This window comes from Nicotiana tomentosiformis, chromosome 3, assembly GCF_000390325.3.
Source record: "Nicotiana tomentosiformis chromosome 3, ASM39032v3, whole genome shotgun sequence".
NCBI lineage: Eukaryota > Viridiplantae > Streptophyta > Magnoliopsida > Solanales > Solanaceae > Nicotiana > Nicotiana tomentosiformis.
The window spans coordinates 32,349,856-32,370,898 of record NC_090814.1 but is presented as its reverse complement, the minus strand read 5'-3'; positions in this window follow the sequence as shown (position 1 = coordinate 32,370,898).

Sequence of the window (21,043 nt, the reverse complement as noted above, 5' to 3'; positions counted from 1 at the left end):
TTGAATTGGTTGAATTAAATTCTTTATACTTGGGCATGTTTAAAACGGGAAGAATGTGAATTTCATATATTCATGCTTGATTGCCAGTATCGATCATAGTCAAGGATAGAGTGTATGATTAAAAATTAAATTTCTCCTACATGGTTGATATGAAGGTTGTCGGGGGGTAGTTTATAGTTCCATTGCTCGAGGGCGAGCAAGAGTCTAAGTATGTGGTATTGATATTTGGCTTAAAGTATGTATATTTATATGAATATTGCCTCGCATTTTACTCATGTTTAGTAGATTTTGGTTCTGTAATGTAATAATTTGTGCTAATTTATGGTATTTTTATGTGTAGGAATCATTCGGAGGCAATGTGGGATGAAGGTGCGCGATTTGAAGCAAAAAGGGAGCGAAATGGAAAAATGCCACAGTGTAGCGCCCAGGCTAGAGAAGAATTGAAGAGGGAATGATCTTTACTCTAAGTGGGGGCGGATTTGTGGTTAGGATAGGAATATACCTAGTCACCATGCTCAATTAAATATCATAATTTTAATGCTTTCTTAAGAGATTGATTCCATAGGAATATAGGCGTTAATCTATTTTGAATAGGCGAGTAGTAATTCGGGAGAATACTACGAGAGCAATTATTCGATTAACTAACAACCATGAGAGAATTATATGAAAGGGAGAGTTAATTACTACGCAATAGGATTGGTGAATTGATCACAACCCTGGAATATTCATCTCTACTAAATACACAACAACTATTTTTTCTTCATTAATTAGTTGCTTGTTACATCTATTGCTTAGTGTATCACACTTTTGAACTCTGATTGACTCGACTGAATAACAATCATAGTGAAATTAGTGGGTAGTTAACACACGTCTTTGTGGGTTCGACACTCAACTTATCATTTTATTACTTGTATGACCACATATACTTGCATGTGCATTTGGGAGCAACATCCCTCATTATTAATCTACTCTTACATGTGTTAATCTACCCTTACAAGCTTTATTTGACAATGTTAACGCTTGTTCTACCTCTTACATGTTATTTGTTCTTTTATGCTTTAGTTGAAGTTATTGCCTTCCTTATTGTCTTGTTACCTCATAAATTGTTGAATTACCTTTACTTGAAGTTGTTATTTCGTGGAATATCTTCTTGTTGAGTTATTATTGTTGAAGTTGTAAAAGCCATTATCACATTGAGGTGAAGTTGATAATTGTTGAGATATCTTTCTTGTTGAGCAATTCATATTCATTTTGTATTGTTAAGATTCTTATACACATTGTGGTTGAGCCATGGGCTATTTGTTATGAAAACATTGGTATTGTTGATTCTTTTGGCAAGTTGTGGCATATGGCCACTTGTGGTGCGAGTTATGATTATGTTGTGATATTGATACTCATGTGGTGGTATAAGGCTAGGAGTTGAAACGCATGCGGTGAGATAAGGTATGCTTGATACGCGTGTTGCTAGTAGGGGAACTATTTGAAGCCACGTTGTGTGATAAGGTGGACTAAAATGCGTGTAGCTATTTCGGGAAAAATAATTTTCAAAACTAAATGTAAAGGCTCACGCGGTGTTATAAGGAAATATTGTAATTGAAATTGTGAATTGTGAATACGAGGCGATACCTCGAGTGATTCATATTGTGCATTTCATATTGAAAAGAGTTATTGGTTGAACAGTTCTTGTTGCTTTTATTCTTCCTTGTCTTACCAGTTTTGTCTGTATTTGATTATTTGTGGTTCTCGTTATTTGCTTCCTTCTTGTTGTCTTTATGCTTACAATTTTGTCATTAGTTCGTGTTATTAATCTGCCTTGTTATCATTCATTTCTCTGTTTTCCATTACTTCCCGTTATTACATTTTGGTTCCATTTATATTTTCCTAGTAGGTGTCTTGACCTAGCCTCATCACTACTCTACCGAGGTTAGGCTTGATACTTACTAGGTACTATTGTGGTGTACTTATACTACGCTTCTGCATATCTTTTGTGCAGATCCAGGTACGTCTGCTCGTGTTGGACGCTAGTGATTGACTGATTTGCTATTTTCTAGAGACTTCAAGGTATTCCTGCTCGACGTCCGTAGGCCTCGGACTCACCTTCCGTTATTTCCTCATTACTGTTATTTCCTTTATCAAACAGTGTTGTAGTAGAGGTTTTAGAATATATTGTGGAGTTTATGACTCAGTTCCACCGATTTTGGGAATTATGTTGTTAAGGTTCTTTTTTGGAAGTTAATATGAGTTTATCTGTTTTACTTTAGTATCTCAGTTTGTTCATTTCTTTGAAGTTATTATTAAATGATCGACTTACCTAGTCTTAGAGACTAGGTACCATCACGACATCCTAAGGTCGGAAATTGGGGTCATGACAATTTGGTATTAGAGCTCTAGGTTCATAAGTGTTATGAGTCATAAGTAGGTTTAGTAGAGTCTTGGGGATCAGTACGGAGATGTCTGTATTTATCTTCGAGAGGCTACAGAATTGCTAGGAGAATTCCACTTCTTTGATTTCTTATTGAGCGAATTGGTTGACTTCAAAATCAGAATCTTTTACTTTCTATTCGCTCACAGATGGTGAGTACACGCACTGCCGGATCCAATGATCAGACACCCACGCCCCCTACTAGAGCCGCGAGAGGCTGGGGCCAGGGCAGAGGGCGAGTAGAGGCACGTGGTTCAGCTAGAGCACCTGCCCGAGCAGCGACTGAGGAGCCATCACTAGCTTCGGTTGGAGGACAAGCACCCGAGGCACCTATTGTCACCCATGCACATCACGAGACCCTAGCATAATGTTTGAGCATGTTCGGTACGCTAGTCAGGCGGGGTTGATTCCACTTGCACCAGCCACATCTCAGGCTGGGGAAGGAGCTCAGACTCCCGCGTCCCGTACTCTAGAGCAGCAAGTCCATGTTGATCAGGTCCTGGAGTATATGACAGCACAGCTTGTTATTCCAGTTTAGCCCGAGGTTAGGGCAGTGGCATATGAGGAGGAGTAGCTTAGACTTGAGAGGTTCAAGAAGTATCATCCTCCTACTTACAGTGGCCTATCTATAGAGGATTCTAGGATTTTCAAGAGAAGTGCAACTGTATTATCCGCACCATGGGTATTGTGGAAATGATTGGAGTTGTGTTTACTACATTCCGGCTTTCAGGAGCAACGTATCAATGATAGCAAGCTTATAAGGAGGGTAGCCTAGCCGATGCATCTTCACTCACATGAACTCGGTATTCAGAGATATTCTTGAGAGAGTTTGTTCCCCAGACCCTTCGGGATGCATGGCGCATGGAGTTTGAGTAGCTGCGCCAGGGTGCTATGACAGTGTCAGAGTATGCCATCAGATTCAGTGAGTTGTCCAGACATGCACCTACCTTGGTCTCCATAGCCAGAGAGAGTCTGTCGATTTATAGAGGGGCTCAACTATGGTATTAGATTCAGCATGTCTAGAGAGTTTGAGACAAATACTCCGTAGTAGCAGGTGGTAGAGATCGTGCAGAGGTTGGAGGGTATGCGGGGCCGTGAGCGAGAGGGCAGAAAGGCCAAGAGGCCTCGAGATTCGGGAGGATATAGTGGTGCTCGCACCCCAGCTGCAACCCGTCATGGTAGAGGCTATGTAAGTCGTCCAGTTCATTCAGCACTTCCGGCTTCTAGTGATTCTCCGCTATTCCGAGGTCTCAGGTTGCATATTTTGCTCAGCCACTATCTAGTGCACCTCCTACACGGTGTGCCTTCAGCGGTTAGTATTGCCAATAAGGCCCAAGTCAGCTTCAGCAGCCACTCCTACTAAGAGCTTGCTTTGAGTGTGCTGATACCCGATATATGGTGAGGTACTGCCCCAGACTCAGGAGGGGTGCACCTCCACAGACTACTCAGGCTCCACGGATTCCACCAAGTCCACAAACTTCACAAGCCATGGTTATTGCTCCAGTTGATGCTCCACCCACACAGCCAGCTATGGGTGGGGGTCAGGTGGGTAGAGGTCTCCCTAGAGAGGGAGGCCATGCCAGATTCTATGCTTTTCTGGGTAGGACGGAGGCAGTTGCATCTGATGCAATCATCACACATATTGTTCTGATTTGTCATGGGGATGCATCAGTCTTATTTGATCCAGGATCCACTTATTCATATGTGTCATCTTACTTTGCTCTGTATTTGGATATATCTCGTGATTCTTTGAGTTCTCATGTGTATGTGTCCATGCCTGTGGGGGATTCTATTATTGTGGACCGTGTGTAGTAGTTATGTTTGGTTGTTATTGGTAATTTTGAGACCAGAGTTGATCTATTACTACTCAATATAGTAAACTTTGATGTGATCTTAGGCATGGACTGCTTGTCGCCCTATCATGCTATTCTTGATTATCACGCCAAGACTGTGATACTGGCTATGCCAAGTAATCTGTGGTTAGAGTGGATGGGTACATTGAATTATATTTCTAGCAGGGTTGTGTCCTTTCTAAAGGCTCATTGGATGGTTGAGAAGGAGTGAGATGCATAACTAGCCTTTGTGAGAGATGTCAGTGTGGATACTCCTACTATTAAGTCAGTTTCGATAGTGAGAGACTTCCCAGATATATTTCAAGTAGATCTTCTGGGCATGCCGCCCGATAGGCATATCGATTTTGATATTGACTTGTTGTCAGGCATCAGCCCATTTCTACCCCACCCTATGTATGGCACCAATAGAGTTGAAGGAGTTGAAGGAGAAATTGTAAGAGATGCTTGATAAGGGTTTCAGTCAGCCTATGTTTCGATGTGGGGTGCTTAGGTTTTATTTGTAAAGAAGTTTGATGGTTCTATATACATGTGTATTTATTATCGGCAGTTGAACAAGGTTATAGTAAAGAATAGGTACCCATTAACGCACATTAATGACTTATTTGACCAGCTTCAGGGTACCAGAGTGTTCTCAAAGATTAATTTGCGGTCAGGGTATCATCAGTTGAAGATTCAGGATCCGGATATTCCAAAGATTGCTTTCAGGACTCGATATGGTCACTACGAGTTTCTTGTGATGTCATTTGGGCTGACCAACGCCCCAGCATCATTTATGTACCTGATAAACAGTGTGTTCCAGCCACATATTAATTCATTCGTCATTGTATTTATTGACGACATCTTGGTGTACTCCCGCAGTTGGGAGGATCATGAGTAGTGTCTGAGTATCATGCTCCAGACCTTGAGGGAGAAGAAGTTGTATGCAAAATTCTCAAAGTGTGAGTTCTGGCTCGATTCGGTGATATTTTTGGGGCATGTGGTGTCGAGTGAGGGGATCAAGGTAGATTCGAAGAAGATTAAAGCAGTTCAGAGTTGGCCCAGACCATCTTAAGCTATTGAGATTCGGAATTTCCTTGGTTTTGGCCGGGTATTATCGCTGTTTTGTAGAGAATTTCTCATCCATTGGTGCACCTATGACAAGATTAACCCAGAAGGGTGCTCCTTTCAGATGGTGCGAGGAGTGTGAGGCAAGCTTTTAAAAGCTCAAGACTGCTTTGACTAGAGCCCCACTGTTGCTGTTGCCTACGGGTTCGGAGTCTTACACTATGTATTGTGATGTGTCACGTATTGGGCTTGGCGCGGTGTTGATTCAAGACGGTAGGGTGATTACCTACGTGTCTTGGCAGTTGAAGGTCCATGAGAAGAACTATCTGGTGCATGACTTGGAATTGGCTACTATTGTTCATCATTGAAGATTTGGAGGCACTTGTACGATGTTCCATGTGAGGTCTTTACTGACCACCGGAGTCTCCAGCATCTGTTCAAGAAGAAAGATCTTAATTTGCGGGAACGAAGATGGTTAGAAGTGTTTAAAGACTATGATATCATTATTCTGTATCATCATTGGAAGACCAATGTGGTGGCTGATGCCTTGAGTCGAAAGGCAGAGAGTATGGGTAGTTTGGCATATTTACCGGCAACGGAGAGGCCATTATCCATGGGTGTTCGGGCCTTGGCTAATTAGTTTGTGAGATTGGATATTTCAGAGCCCAGTCTGGTTCTTGCTTGCGTGGTTTCTAGGTCTTCTTTATATGAGCGCACCAAAGAGCGTCAGTATGACGAACCTCATTTACTTGTCTTTAAGGATACGGTACAGCATGGCGAAGCCAAGGAGGTTCAATTGGAGATGACGGTGTGTTGCGGATGCAGGGCCGGTTATGTGTGCCCAATGTAGATGGGTTATGTGAGTTGATCCTTAAGGAGGCCCATAGTTCGCGGAACTCTATTCATCCGGGTGCCGCTAAGATGTATCAGGATTTGAGGCAGCACTATTGGGAGGAGAATTAAGAAAGATATAGTGGAGTATGTGGCTCGATGCCTAAATTGTCAGTAGGTGAAGTATGAGCATCAGAGATCGGGCGATTTGCTTTAGAGCCTTAAGTTTCCTGAATGGAAGTGGGAGCGTGTTACCATGGATTTCGTTGTTGGGCTCCCGTAGACATTGAAGAAATTTGATGCAATACGGGTGATTGTAGATAGGCTGACCAAGTCTGCTCATTTCATTCCAATGGTGACCACCTATTCTTCAGATCAGTTAGCTCGGATCTATATCTGTGAGATTGTTCGTCTCCACAGTGTGCCAGTGTCCATCATCTCCGATCGAGGCACACAGTTCACGTCGCATTTCTGTAGAGCTATGCAGCGTGAGTTAGGCACACAGATTGAGTTGAGTATAGCATTTCACCCCCAGACGGACGAGCAGTCCGAGTGCACCCTTCAGATATTAGAGGATATGCTTTGTGCTTGTGTTATGGATTTCAGGGGCTCTTGGGATCAGTTCTTGCTGCTTACAGGGTTTGCCTATAACAACAGCTACCAATCGAGTATTCAGATGGCTCCTTATGAGGCCATATACGGGAGACATTGTCATTCTCTAGTTGGTTGGTTTGAACCGGGAGAGGCTAGGTTGTTGGGCATAGATTTGGTTCGAGATGCCTTGGAGAAAGTCAAGTTGATTTAGGACCGGTTTCATACAGCCCAGTCTAGACATAAGAGTTATGCTGATTAAGAGGTTCGTGATGTAGCATTTATGGTTGGAGAGCGAGTTTTGCTCCGGGTTTCACCCATGAAGGGTGTGATGAGGTTCTTGAAGAAGGGCAAGTTGAGCCCTAGGTATATCGGTCCTTTTGAGATCCTTGAGAGAATTGGTGAGGTGTCCTACAAGCTTGCATTGCCACCTACTTTATCTGTAGTTCACCTGGTGTTCCATGTTTCCATGCTCTGAAAGTATTATGGTGATCTGTCTCATGTTTTAGACTTTAGCTCAGTCCAATTAGACAAGGATTTGACAAATATTGAGGAGTCGGTGGCTATCTTGGACAGACAGGTCCGGAAATTGAGATCAAAGAATATTACTTCAGTGAAGGTTCAATAGAGGGGTCATCCAATCGAGGAGTGACCTGGGAGACCGAGCACGACATGCAAAGCCATTATCCTCTCATTTTCATCACTTCAGGTAGGTCTCTATACACATTTGAGGATGAAGTTTTGTTTTAAGAGGGGGAGAATGTAACGACGCGACCAGTCGTTTTATGTAATTGCGCCCTGTTTTCCCTTTTGATGCTTTACTCATGTGTAATTTAGGTTTTATGACTTGCGGGGTTTGATTGGTTTCGTTCTGGGAATATTTCGGGTTGATTTAGACCCTCTGATTCTTGGCTTAGAAGCTTAAGTTAGAAGTGTTGATCAAACTTTGACTTTTGTAAAAATGACCCCTTAACGGTGTTTTGATGGCTTAGGTAGTTTTTTATCGTGATTTTGGACTTAGGCGTATGCCCATAATCGAATTCGGAAGTTTGTAGGTTGATTTGTGTTATTTCACCGAAAATTGGCAATTTATGGTTTAGAAGTTTGACCATAGGTTGACTTTCGGCTATTCGGTTCGGAATTGGATTTTGGGACTTGGAATAGGTCTGTTATGCTATATAGAACCTCTCTGCAAAATTTGGTATCGTTTGGAGTTGATTTGATAGGATTCGTACACTTGGTTGCAATTCTAAAAGTTCTTGAACTTTACTTTGAAATTCATGCGTTTTGGAGTCTGATTCGTTGTTCTAGATGTTATTTTTCTATTTTGATCATGCGAGTAAGTTCTTATAATGTTTTCAGACTTGTGTGGATGCTTGGTTTGGAGCACCAAGGGCTCGGATGAGTTTCCGACGTGTCACAGAATGGTTTGGACTGAAAACTGAACTTGCTGGTATGCAGGTGCTCTAATGTTGCAATTGCGAGCACCAGCCTTGCAATTGCGAGCATAGCAGGGGTTCTCTGGTGTCGCAATTGCGATGCCTGGTTCGCAATTGTGAAGTATGGGTCTGGGTAGGAAATTTCGCATTTGCGATGAAACTGTTGCATTTGCGGAGGGAATAGGGTTCGCATTTGCGAGGTTCCCTTGAGTCTATTTGTCACGACCCAAACCAAAGGGTCACGATGGGCACCCGGTGCCTTACTCAACCGAGTACCAACGTAGCATATCTTTCTTATCGTACTATCGTTGGTAACTGGGCCAACATGACCACAACTCATAATGTATAACTATAAGTGGGAAAGCACTGTATCAATGAGCCGTCTTTCTTAAAACATGAATACATATGGGTCATCAAGGCCTCTGACATACTATACAATATGAACCACTGTCTACAAAGCCTCTAAGAGTATTTGACATCAAATGGGACGGGTACCGGCCTACCCATAAGTCTGTAGCAAAATTCTGACACGATGACTCATAAACTCGGTTGCACTCCGAATGAGGTGGAGTCTTACCGATCCTTCGCTAAATGCTAACCTCGTCTACTATGAGGGCTCGTCAAACTGATTGTCTATACTTGCAGGCATCGTTGTATTATGAATAAGATAGAGTTTAGGAAATTGAGTTCTTACAACTGAGCTCTACCACACGATCTAGAGTAAGAAGAAAGAGTGACAGTCCTAAATGCCTTGTAGCCTCCTACTTATAAGTGTAGTGCACAACACACCCATAAACAAGACTCTACTAGACACGGCTTGCAGACTCCCTAAGACAGAACTGCTCTGATACTACTTTTGTCACGACCCAAACCGATGGGCCGCGACGGGCACCTGGTACCTTACTCAATCGAGTACCAACGTAACGTATCTTTCATATCATACTATCATAAGTGAATGAGCCGGAGAGGCTACCGTGAGATAAGTAGAATAAAACATGAGGAAATACTCAACATTGGACGACCCAACATGTAATACAAACTTATATAGGTGACATAGGACCTATAAGACCAAAATGATCACTCGTACACTGAACATAGGCCGACAAGGCCATACAATCTTTCACGTACATGACATATGTCTACAAGCCTCTAAGAGTAGATAAACACCATAAAGGTCGGGACAGGGCCCCGCCATACTAAACAATACATGTCCATATCATACTGACCAAATAAGCAACTCCGGAGTAATAGAGCGCACCAACACCTTCCGCTGAGCTGATAGCCTACTTGGAGGACTCTCAATCTGTCTATCGGGACCTGCGGGCATGAAACGCAGTGTCCACAAGCAAAAGGGACGTCAGTACAAATAATGTACCGAGTATGCAAGGAACGAAAATAAGTAAATAAAAGACATAGAGAAACATGGAGTAAAAGACTCAACATATAAGTCTGAATAGATCTGTAAATCATTTCACATTTATAATGTCATGCATATGCTTATAAATGTCATACCATGCATAGGTATATGCGTTCATAACATCATCAAGCCTCTGAGGGCATCCCATCATATCATCTCGTCCACTGTGGGCAAATCATCAACGTATACCAGCTGATCAGGTTGTGGTGCGTATATAACGCCGTAACCTTTTCCCATATCCCATATACATATAATATACGCATATATAATTCCATCTGGTCATGGGTCAATGTGCATGAATAAATGCATGAAATGCATAAGAAATATGCCAGTAAGATTCCTCAGAATGTCATAAGATCAATATGCCTTTGATTAATATCAGGAAATAAACTTTATCAACTTACGTATTTTCTGAGACCCATGAACAGATGATAGAATAATAGGACACATGGGGATTCAAGAACATAGTCACTTCTAATACTTCTATGAATAGAGTCATTTATGAAAGTTGTGCGTTTACTCGTTTCGTTTGTATCATATGGATCATGCCAAAAGGAAAGTAGGGATAGCCTTAACATATCTGAGCCGATTCTCTTGACAATCCCTCTAACATACGTCTTTTGTGATAAAACACGTAACGGCGAATCGAAGTAGGGAAAAATCCATATGATATTCTTAAGAATCCCTACAAGGTGCAGCGTGAATTGCAAATTCTAAGGGAGCACGGTACAATCTTTCTCAAGAATATCATACGAATTTTTCCTACTTCGATCCGCCGTTACGTGTTTTATCACAAAAGACATATGTTAGAGGGATTGTCAAGAGAATCGGCTCAGGTATGTTAAGGCTATTCCTTCTTTCCTTTTGGCATGATCCATACGATACAAACGAAATGAGTAAATGCACAACTTTCATAAATGACTCTATTCATAGAAGTACTAGAAGTGCCTATGTTCTTGATTCCCCATGTGTCCTATTATTCTATCATCTATTCATGGGTCTCAGAAAATACGTAAGTTGATAAAGTTTATTTCCTGATATTAATCAAAGGCATATTGATCTTATGACATTCTGAGGAATCTTACTAACGTATTTCTTATGCATTTCATGCATTTATACATGCGCATTGACCCATAACCAGATGGCGTTATATACGCATATATTATATGTATATGGGATATGGAAAAAGGTTACGGCATTATATACGCACCACTACCTGATCAGCTGGTATACGTTGATGATTTGCCCACAGTGGCCGAGATGATATGATGGGATGCCCTCAAAGGCTTGATAATGTTATGAACGCATATACCTATGCATGGTATGACATTTATAAGCATATGCATGACATTATAAATATGAAATTATTTACAGAGCTATTCAGACTTACATGTTGAGTCTTTTACTCCATGTTTCTCTATGTCTTTTATTTACTGATTTTCATTCCTTTGCTTGTGGTTTTTATGAAAAAGTAAACTATCATTTAATGCATACAATGCATACATGTTAACTTAAGAACTCACTCACCAAATATTTTTATACAGTTTACAAACATATAAATACATCAAACGACATATAACACACTAAAAATATGCCTGAGAAACGCCTACATTATAGGAACTGCCACCACAACTTAAATTACCAGCTCTCTAATTTAGAGGATACTTACATCGATTGTGTCTTGTTTGTGTGCACTGTCCATATTTTTGTCTATATGTGCTATTTGGTATATCCATCTAGTTGTGAATCCTTCTTTTTTGCACTTTGTTTCGATGCAAAAATACTTTGTTACAGATCATTGTAAATAATTTTGGTGACCAATAAGACTCATCACCTAGTGGTTAGAAATACCCACTATAGGCTTTTACATATGCTTCAACACTATATTCTGCGCTTAACCGGAAATCCAGCATGCTAGAAATACTTTTGTGCGTGTGACCATGGCATGTGGTAATTTGTCTATTTGTTACATAAACTTGTTTGTATTTGCTCACAAGTTGTGTGGAAGTTATTTCCATGCCCTTGAAGTGAACTGGTCCGAACATAAAAAATATGACGATTACTGTAGTATTCAAAATATATATGCCATGATGCTCACCTTTTGTAATTCTCAAAATGTTTCATCGAATTTTGCATATGTTCTATTCCCCTTTCAACAGGAAACGATACCGTGCGTAATCCACCCACAAATTGCTCCGCAAGTTGTTTGAAACCAATCTTATGTTTCATTGTTTGTCTCTTTAATCAATTGTATCCATTGTAGAAATTTCTTTTCCTGGTGATGTATTACAGCTTGCCACATAAGGTTATGTAGGCTTTGGTTGGGATATGCCCTCTGAAAATTTATCTTTAAATGCCTAACATAGGATTGGTTGTAGCCGTGAGGCTTTTTCCATTCATCCAGATCATGAACACAATTGAAAATACCACAATGTCGATCAAATATTAGATAAATACCTGAACTGTACTTCACAACATGCTTCTTTAAATGGTTCAAAATCTATGTCCAAGTCTCAGTACTCTCATTGGTGAAAATAGCAAATGCAAGAGAAAATACACTGCAACCAACAATGTTTGGTTGTACTTCACATAGACATGCGTGCCATCTTATGGAGATGATAGGCCTACAATGCACGAAACCATCAATAGATCATTTAAAGGCCCAAAACACATATCTAAAGATGTTTTGTTGAATTTCAGGACGACGATCGTGTATCTATTCACCAACTGTGACAAGATTGTTGGGTTGTAAAGCACCCATATACCTCGCTTAAGCCGCAAATTGCAACGATCCAACCAGTTATTTTGAGTTCTAGGATCCCATTTCCCTATTTGATAGTTTTCTTAGGTTTATTTTATATTTTATGACTTGTGGGGATGGATGGTTTGGTCTAAGAGGTTCGAGTTCGATTTGAAACACTTAGTTCCTACTATATGCTTAAAGTTGAAAGAGTTGATCAAAATCAATATTTTGGGAAAGCATGCTCAGATTGGTGATTTGAATGTTTCAATAGGTTTGTAGTGATTTTGGACTTGTACGCATGCAACGAACTGGCCAATAGTTTTGGCTATTAGAATCATGTCCACCTATTTGATTCTTCTGGTAGTTTCTTTTGATATTTTGTAACTTGTAGGGATGGTCGGTTTGGTTCCGGGAAGGTTCGAGAGTGAATTGGAATACTTAGTTACATTTTGGAAGGCTTAAGTGGTAAGAGTTGACCAGGGGTTAACTTTTGAGTAAACAACATCAGAATTGGGATTTGAGGGTTCCTATAGGTTTGTATGATGATTTTGGACTTAGACGTATGTTCGGATTTGATTTTGGAGGTTCCTAGAAGGTTTTTATCATATTTATCGAATGTTGAAAATTTGGAGGTTTAGAAGTTTATAAGTTTAACAAATAGTTAATTTTTGGGTTAATGATCTTTGATTGGTATTAGGAGTCCTTGAAAGGTCCTAATGGTTTAAATGAACTTATGTGCAAAGTTTGGTTGTAACCCAGAATGTTTAAGTATGATTCAGACACGTTTAGAGAAGTTGGAAGGTTTCAAAATTAAGGAATGAATTTGATTTTCGATTCTTAGTTTTGATGATGTTTTTGATGTTTCTAGTCTTTGTACAAGTTTGTATGAAGTATATGGACTTGTTGAAATGATTAGACAGGGTCCTGAGGGAATCAGGTGAGTTTCGGTATGGTTACAGACCGTTTCAGATGTTATTGCATTTGCTGCTGTATTGTAGTGTTTCACGATCAAAGAGTAGGGGCTCGTGATCATGGAGCAGGGGCTCGCAATTGCGGATAAGAAATTTTGCTGGCTGTTTGTGATTCACAGTCGCAGGTGTAGGATCGTGATCGTATGGGGTTTAGTGTATAACAATGGGTCTGAGCCCCACCAACCTTTCCTCCACCTCTGGAACGACATCTCACCGACTGACCTCCACCTCTAACTATGTGGCTTCCACCCTGTGCAACCGGACCCCAGCCTCTGGTTGGCTGAGTGGATGGTAGAGCAACCGATGCCGGAATCATGTCACGAGTACTCTGATGCGGCATACTACTCTATGGCCTGGGGAAAACCTTCGCTACGTACCTCAGATCCCCACATACATAACAAGCCCTTGGCTAACATGACTGGTGAACCTGGAGCTGTCCTTGTCAGCCTGAATAACTACCCTGGTGACTCTGTATCGGAGGTGAACTAAACAGAGCTGGAGGTGCACTGTATGCTAGCTTCTCGGGATGAGATCCATGAGCATTGTGGCTGTCTGAAGTACCCCGGTGACCTGTAGAGCTGACTGAACCAGCCTGATAGGATGGCCTCTACCACAGGAGCCCCTTCCTACAGACGAGGCACCACTGAATCCTCCAAAGTGATGGGGCCTCTTGTCAGAGGACCCGAGCTAGTCCTACTGGCTCAGTTGGAATAAGGATCTCCTCATTCTACTCTATCTGAGGCTCGACAATAGGTGCCGTTGCACCTGCTCTAGGATGAGCTCTGCCTCTACCACGTGCTCTGCCCCGACCCCTACCCCTGGTAGTGGCTGCAATCTTGGGCTCCAGCTCCTGATCAACTGCGGATGACTTATGTGTCCTGAACATCTGTGAGAGAATAAGAGGAGAATGATTCAAACTTTATGATAGAACAAAGTCACATGATAGAGAAAGAAAGAAAGTGAACTTTCCTAAATCCTTATAGCATCTAGGAGATAAGTACAGACGTCTCCATACCAATCCTCAAGACTCTACTAAGCTTGCTCATGACTCGTGAGACCTTTGCAACCTAGGGCTCTGATACCAACTTGTCACGACCCAAAATCCCAATCAGTCGGTTGTGATGGCGCCTAACATCGATTTCTAGGAAAGCAAACACGCAATAGATATTATGAAAGAATAGCAATTTATCGCTAACATCAAGGTAACAATATACAATAAAAGAAACTCAAAAGGTATACAAAATAAGTCTAGAATCAATGCTAACACTCCATCCATCCCAAGACGTGGAGTCACAAGTACATGAGCTTCTAAAGTTTACTACATGCATTATTTTGAAAGAAGTACAATATTATTTGAAAAGTAGAAATAGTACTATAGAAATAAGAAGGTGACTCTAGGACTTCGAGTGGAATGCAACTCTACCTCGAATCACCCGTATGGTATCCGCTAAGCACCTCTCGAGACTCCGCTGGTACCAAAGTCTGGATCTGCACAAGAAGTGCAGAAGTGTAGTATAAGTATAACTGACTCAATATACTCAGTAAGTTTCGAGCCTAACCCCGACGAGGCTAAGACAAGATACCTACCATAAACCTGTGTAGTTATATATCAAGAAGTAACGAAATAACATGTAAAGTATCAAGTATAATGTCGGGATAACAACAAGTAAAAGGGATACCAAGTACACAAGTAAAGGTCTCAAAATAGGGAAATAAAGTGAAGTGTCACCGAGTAAGCCTCAACTCATAGTTTTACAAATATTTTGAACAACCTTTCAAAAGTAATTAATGAAGCCACAAATCCAAATCCACATTCCAAATATCAAAGTAAAGAGAAATGAAATCGACAAGACTGCACGACATTACCCTTAATGTTTTTACTCTCATTTTCACATCATAATATAAAAACCAGCACGGAAACATCATTCATGCATATCCTCACATTCACTCAAGCACGGAAACACCCTTCGTGCAATAATATCAATGTATAAGTAAGGAACGAAAACACCCTTCGTGCACAATCACTCTTTCTCACAAGCACGACAAAACCTTTCGTGCATTTCAATCTTCCTCACAAGAACGACAACACCCTTTGTGTATTTCACTCTTCCTCACCAAGCATCACATACAACACAATACCAAGCAAGATGGGAAGCAAATTCAACATCAACAATAGTATTTGTACACAACTCGTCATATGAGAATCTTCCAACAATTAGCACCAACAACCAATCAATAATTCAATGATCTCTACACCCAATATCTCGATAATCTCAACATACGAAATAACATGAATACGAGAAATAAAAGAATTATGCAATATATCTAAAGCATGGAAGACATAAGACATAAAACAACATGGTAAAAGTAAAACTAACCCTACCCGCATTCTTATCCCGCAATCAACACATATACACTCGTCACCTTGAATATACGTCGTCCCCAACACATAGATCACATAGCAAATAGACTCAATTATACCCCATTTTCCTAAAAGCAAGATTAGCCAAGATACTTACCTCTTTTCAGAAAACAATCAACAATCCAAAATAACTTTTCCTTTAGAACAAGCCTAAAAACGACCAATATCTAGTCATTTATTGTTCAACCAAGTCAAAACAAGCTTTAAAAACTACCCAGAAATTAAAAAGGTTCAATCTTTAACATAATTGAAAAAGTCAACAAAAACTTAACTCTGGCCCACGTGGTCGAAATCTGAAATTTAGACCAAAACCCGATTATCCATTCACCCCCGAGCCTAGATATGTAATTTATTCCAAAATTCGATCTCAATTTTATAGAATCCCTAAATTCCTCCCAAAACCCTCAATTTGTACTTTAAAATTCGTAGATAGTTTGATAAAATTCATGAAAAAGTAATGGAAATGGAGCAAAAACAAGTTAAGATTACAAACCTATGGATTTTGGAAGAAATTTCTCTCCAAAAATTGCCTATTTGGAGTCTAGGGTTAAAAAATGGTGTAAAATGAGCTATGTCTCGAAATGCTCACATTTTACCTAGCTGCAGATATCGCAAATGCGAACTCTTGTTCGCATTTGAAATGGTTGCAAATGCGAATAGTTGGTCACAATTGCGAACCATCCCCTAAGCCTCTGATGTCCCAAATGCGACAAAGCCATCGCAAATGCAAAGGCCCACCTTCCGCAAATGTGATCCATGCTTCATAATTGCGAAGCTGCCCTCTAACTCCCAATGTTGCAAATGCAACACATTCCTCGCAATTGCGAAAGAAGACCCCATCGCAAATGCAAGCAAAGCTTACAAAATACGAAGCTGCCCATCCATGTCAGTCATCGCAAATGCGAAGCTGACTTTGCTAAAGTGAAGCTCGCATTTGTGAATAGGTCATTGAAAATGCGATACCTATAGGCCAGTTACAACATTAGTCACCTGTTAAGCCAAAATCAGTCCGCAACCTATCCGGAACTCACCCGAGCTTCTCGGGCTCCACTTCTTACATCTCACAAATATAATAACATCATAAAAACTCGCTTGCAAGCTCAAATTATCAAAATAATATCAAAATTCAAGAATCGATCATTAAAACTCATGATTTTCAAGTTTAGAACTCAATTTTCCAACTTTTCACATAACGCGCCAATATGGACTTGGGTCACTTGGGATCCCAACCAAACATGCATACAAGTCCAAAATTATCATATAAATTTACCAGAATCATTAAAACACATATCTGAGGTCGTTTACCAAAGATGTAGACAGTGGTCAACTCTCGTCATTTTTAAATTAAAAAATCACATTTTCTTTACAATTTCACATATAAGCTTTCTGTAGATCGACAAGAATCACACATGGAAGTCATAAATCATCAAGTCGAACTACAAGAGGTCTTGAAACACAAATTGAGGAGCTAATGCTAAAAATGACCTATCGGGTCATCATAACTTCGGTGTTATCGGGTTCCGATTGGTGTTATGGGACTTTGGTTAGGTTCATTTGGTTAAATGGAACTTGTGTACAAAGTTTGGTTGTAATCCGGAATTTCTAAGTGTGATTCGGATGCATTCAGCAAAGTTGGAATATTTGAAAATTAAGAGATGGATTTGATCTCCGATTCTTGGTTTTGTTGTTCTTTTTGGTGTTTCTAGACTTAGGACATGTTTGTAGGAAGTATATGGACTTGTTAGAATGCTTGGACGGGGTCTATACCTAAAATATGAAATTATAAAGAGAAATATGAGGTTTTTGTTTACAACTTAAGAGGGTGTATTTTTGAGATTTGAGGGTCAATTTGGACACGATTTTAAAATATAATAATGTATTTGGACTTGTGGGTTTATGGGTAGTCGGGATCAACCCCTTGACTCGGGTTTTTACCATTTGGGCCTATGTTGACGTTTTTTAGAATTTTATTAAAGATTGAAGCTTTATTGTTTGGGATTGATTTCTATGGCTTTGTTTGATGTTATTGAGTTATATTTGACTATATTTGATTCATTTGGAGATGGACTTGAAAGTAAAGGCAGCGGTTGATTGATTAAAGCTTACTAGGTAGAGGTAAGTCACTGGTCTATCCTTGTAAGAGGGAGTTCTCCCCATGTATGATCTATTAGTTACTTATTGTTTGATTTAGAAGCCACATATATGTGAGGTGACGAGCTATCACGACCCAAATTCCTAATCCAAGGGATCATGATGGCACCCAACGCCACTTGCTATAAAAGCCAACAAATAGAAATAATAAAGGTAATGCGAAATGTAAATAACATGATACTATAATTAAAGGATAGAATTCGGAAAAAATAGATCAAGTTTGAAAACCACAACCATCAAACATCTCCCAGAAACTAGAGTCAGTTAGTGTGCGTGTATGCAAGTTTAACCAAAATACGAAGTTTGGAATAACAGTACACTGTTCGAAACAAATAAACAGTAGTAAGACTATGAGAAGGGAGACTGCAAGGCATGCGAACGAGAGTGCAACACTACCTCGGGTCTCCTCCACCAGCTAGCTAGTCTGTCGTTTGAGTACCACCGAAACCAGCACCAAAATCTGCACAAGAAGCACATAAGTGTAGTATGAGTATAACCGACCCAATGTACTCAATAAGTGTCAAGCCTAACCCCGACGAGAACGGCACGATAACCCCTTTGTGCTTTCACTCTCATCTGACAAGCACAATATAATAGCAAGTACAGAAACACCCTTCGCGCATATTCTCTCTTCCTCTCAAGCACAGTAACACCCTTTGTGCAATGATATTGATATATAAAGAAAACATGGAAACACCCTTCGTGCAACTAACTCTTCCTCTCAAGCACGGAAGCACCCTTCGTGCCCTCACTCGTCCTCACCAAGCATATACATATAAGGCAATTCCAAGCTAGGTAGGAAGCGTAAATGATATCAAGAAAGAGCGATTAAACATAGCTTGAAATTAAGGAAATATTCATCACTTTGCACCAATAGCCAAATCAACAATTCAATACTTTCATTATCCTAATATCATAACAAGCTTAACACGGCTACTAACACGAATGAAAACAACCAAGGAGTTACAATCTAGACAAAGCATGAAAACGCAATACATAAGGCAACAAGATGTAAATAAACTAGTTTTACCCACATGCTCAACCCCAATATCACAACAAGCTTAACACGTCACCTTGCTTATATGCCGCCCTAACACGAATAACACATAACAATTAGACATAATTATATCCTAAATCCCTCAAATCAAGGTTAACCAAGACACTTGCCTCTTTTCGGCAAAAATCAACCCTCTAACACTGCCTTTCCATTAGCACAAGCCTTCAAACCACTCAAATCTAGCCAATTTAATTTTCAAATAAGTCAATACAAGCTTTAGAAATTACCCTAGTATAAAAAAGGTTCAATATTTAACATATTTGGAAAATTCAACAAAATGTCAACCCGAACCCACGTGGTCAAAATCTGCAATTAAGACTAAATCCCGATTACTTATTCACCCCGAGTCCAAATAGGTGATTTGTTTTGTGATCTGACCTCAATTCGAGGGTATAAATCTAAAAAATACAACATCCTAAATCTCTACCCAAAACCCTATTTCTACTCTATGAAATCTTAGATTTAGACATGAAATTCAATGAAAAGTAATGGAATTTAATCAAAAACAAGTTAAAGTTACTAACCTATGAAGTGGAGAAGAAATTGCTCTCCAAAATCGCCTCTATGTAGAGTCTAGGTCTCAAAAATAGAATAAAATAAGCAAAATCCCGAAATGCTTACCGTTTACCCAGTTGCAGGTATCGTAATTGCGAACTCTTATTCACAATTGCGATGTTCACAAAAGTGATTAAATTGTTGCAAATGCGATCCAGCCACTGAGCCTCAGATCTCACAAATGCGACACAAGTATCACAATTGCGGTAGTCGCAAATGCGACAAAAGCTTCGCAAATGCGAAGAGTGGAATCCTCGCAAATGTGAGCTAAGCTTCGTAAACACGAAACTGCCCCTTCTCCTCCCAGCATCACAAATGCGAGCTAGAACTCACAAATATGAGGCTCGCATTTTCGATCAGATATCAAAATTGTGACGTCTACAACACCATCAACTCAATCCTAACAAATCAGTCCGAAACTCATCCAAAACTCACCCAAGCCCCATGGACCCAATCCAAACATCCTCACAAGTATAATAACATCATACAAACTTGATCGTTAGCTCAAATCATCAAATTAACATCTAAAACCAAGAATCAAATATCAAAACTCAAAGAATTCAAAGTTCATACTTCAAATTCCAACTTTTCACATTAAGCCCCAAAACAGGCCCGGGTCACCCGAAACCCTACCAAACATGCGTTCAAGTCCAAAATCATCATACAAACCAACCAGAATTGTCAAAATACCGATCCGAGGTCATTTGCCAATAATGTTGACAGTGGCTAAGTAATTATTTTCAAGTTCAAAAATCAAGTTTTCTTAGAAAATCACATTTAAACTTTTCAAAAATCAACACGGACCACTGATGCAAGTCATAAATAATTAAATAGAACTATGAAAGGTCTCAAATCATGAAATGGGAAGCAAGAACTCAAAATGACCTATGGGGTCACTACACGAGCGTATATGGCGTAGCTAGGTTATGACCATATTCGCCAGAGATTGGCTTGTGATTATGCCTTGTTAGGAATATGTGAATTTATTATCCATGTTCCGTTAATTCTATAACTATGTGATGACTTGTAATTATGGATTAGAAATATGCTTAGTATTATGACTTTTTGAATTGGGCATACAAAATTGTTTTGCCATGTTGAGATTTCTTATCTAGCCATAGTCATACAATTGTTTTATTTCATTCATAATTGGTGGTTACATAACTTAATTTATTCATGTTATGGATATGCAAGACTTTTGAATGTTAACATTGCTTACTTAGCTATTGTGATAAATTGAATTACATGATTAGCCATACCCATCTTTTAGCCCTATGAGCTTTTATATGCAATTTTATTGTTATGTCCAGTGATTCTAAATGATATTATTTTACATACATATGCACAAGTTGGAGAGTTGGATGTTGTGTAAAGTTGTGGAATTTGGCACCAAGGACATTACGAGCGGACATTGATCATTGATTATTGATGGTATTATGATTGTATCTGGTTGCACGCTACAATGGTTGGTTAATGTTCATTGATTGTATAATGATCAACACTTGGATATGGATTCATCCCTCCAGAGTTAAGTGGTTACCCATGTT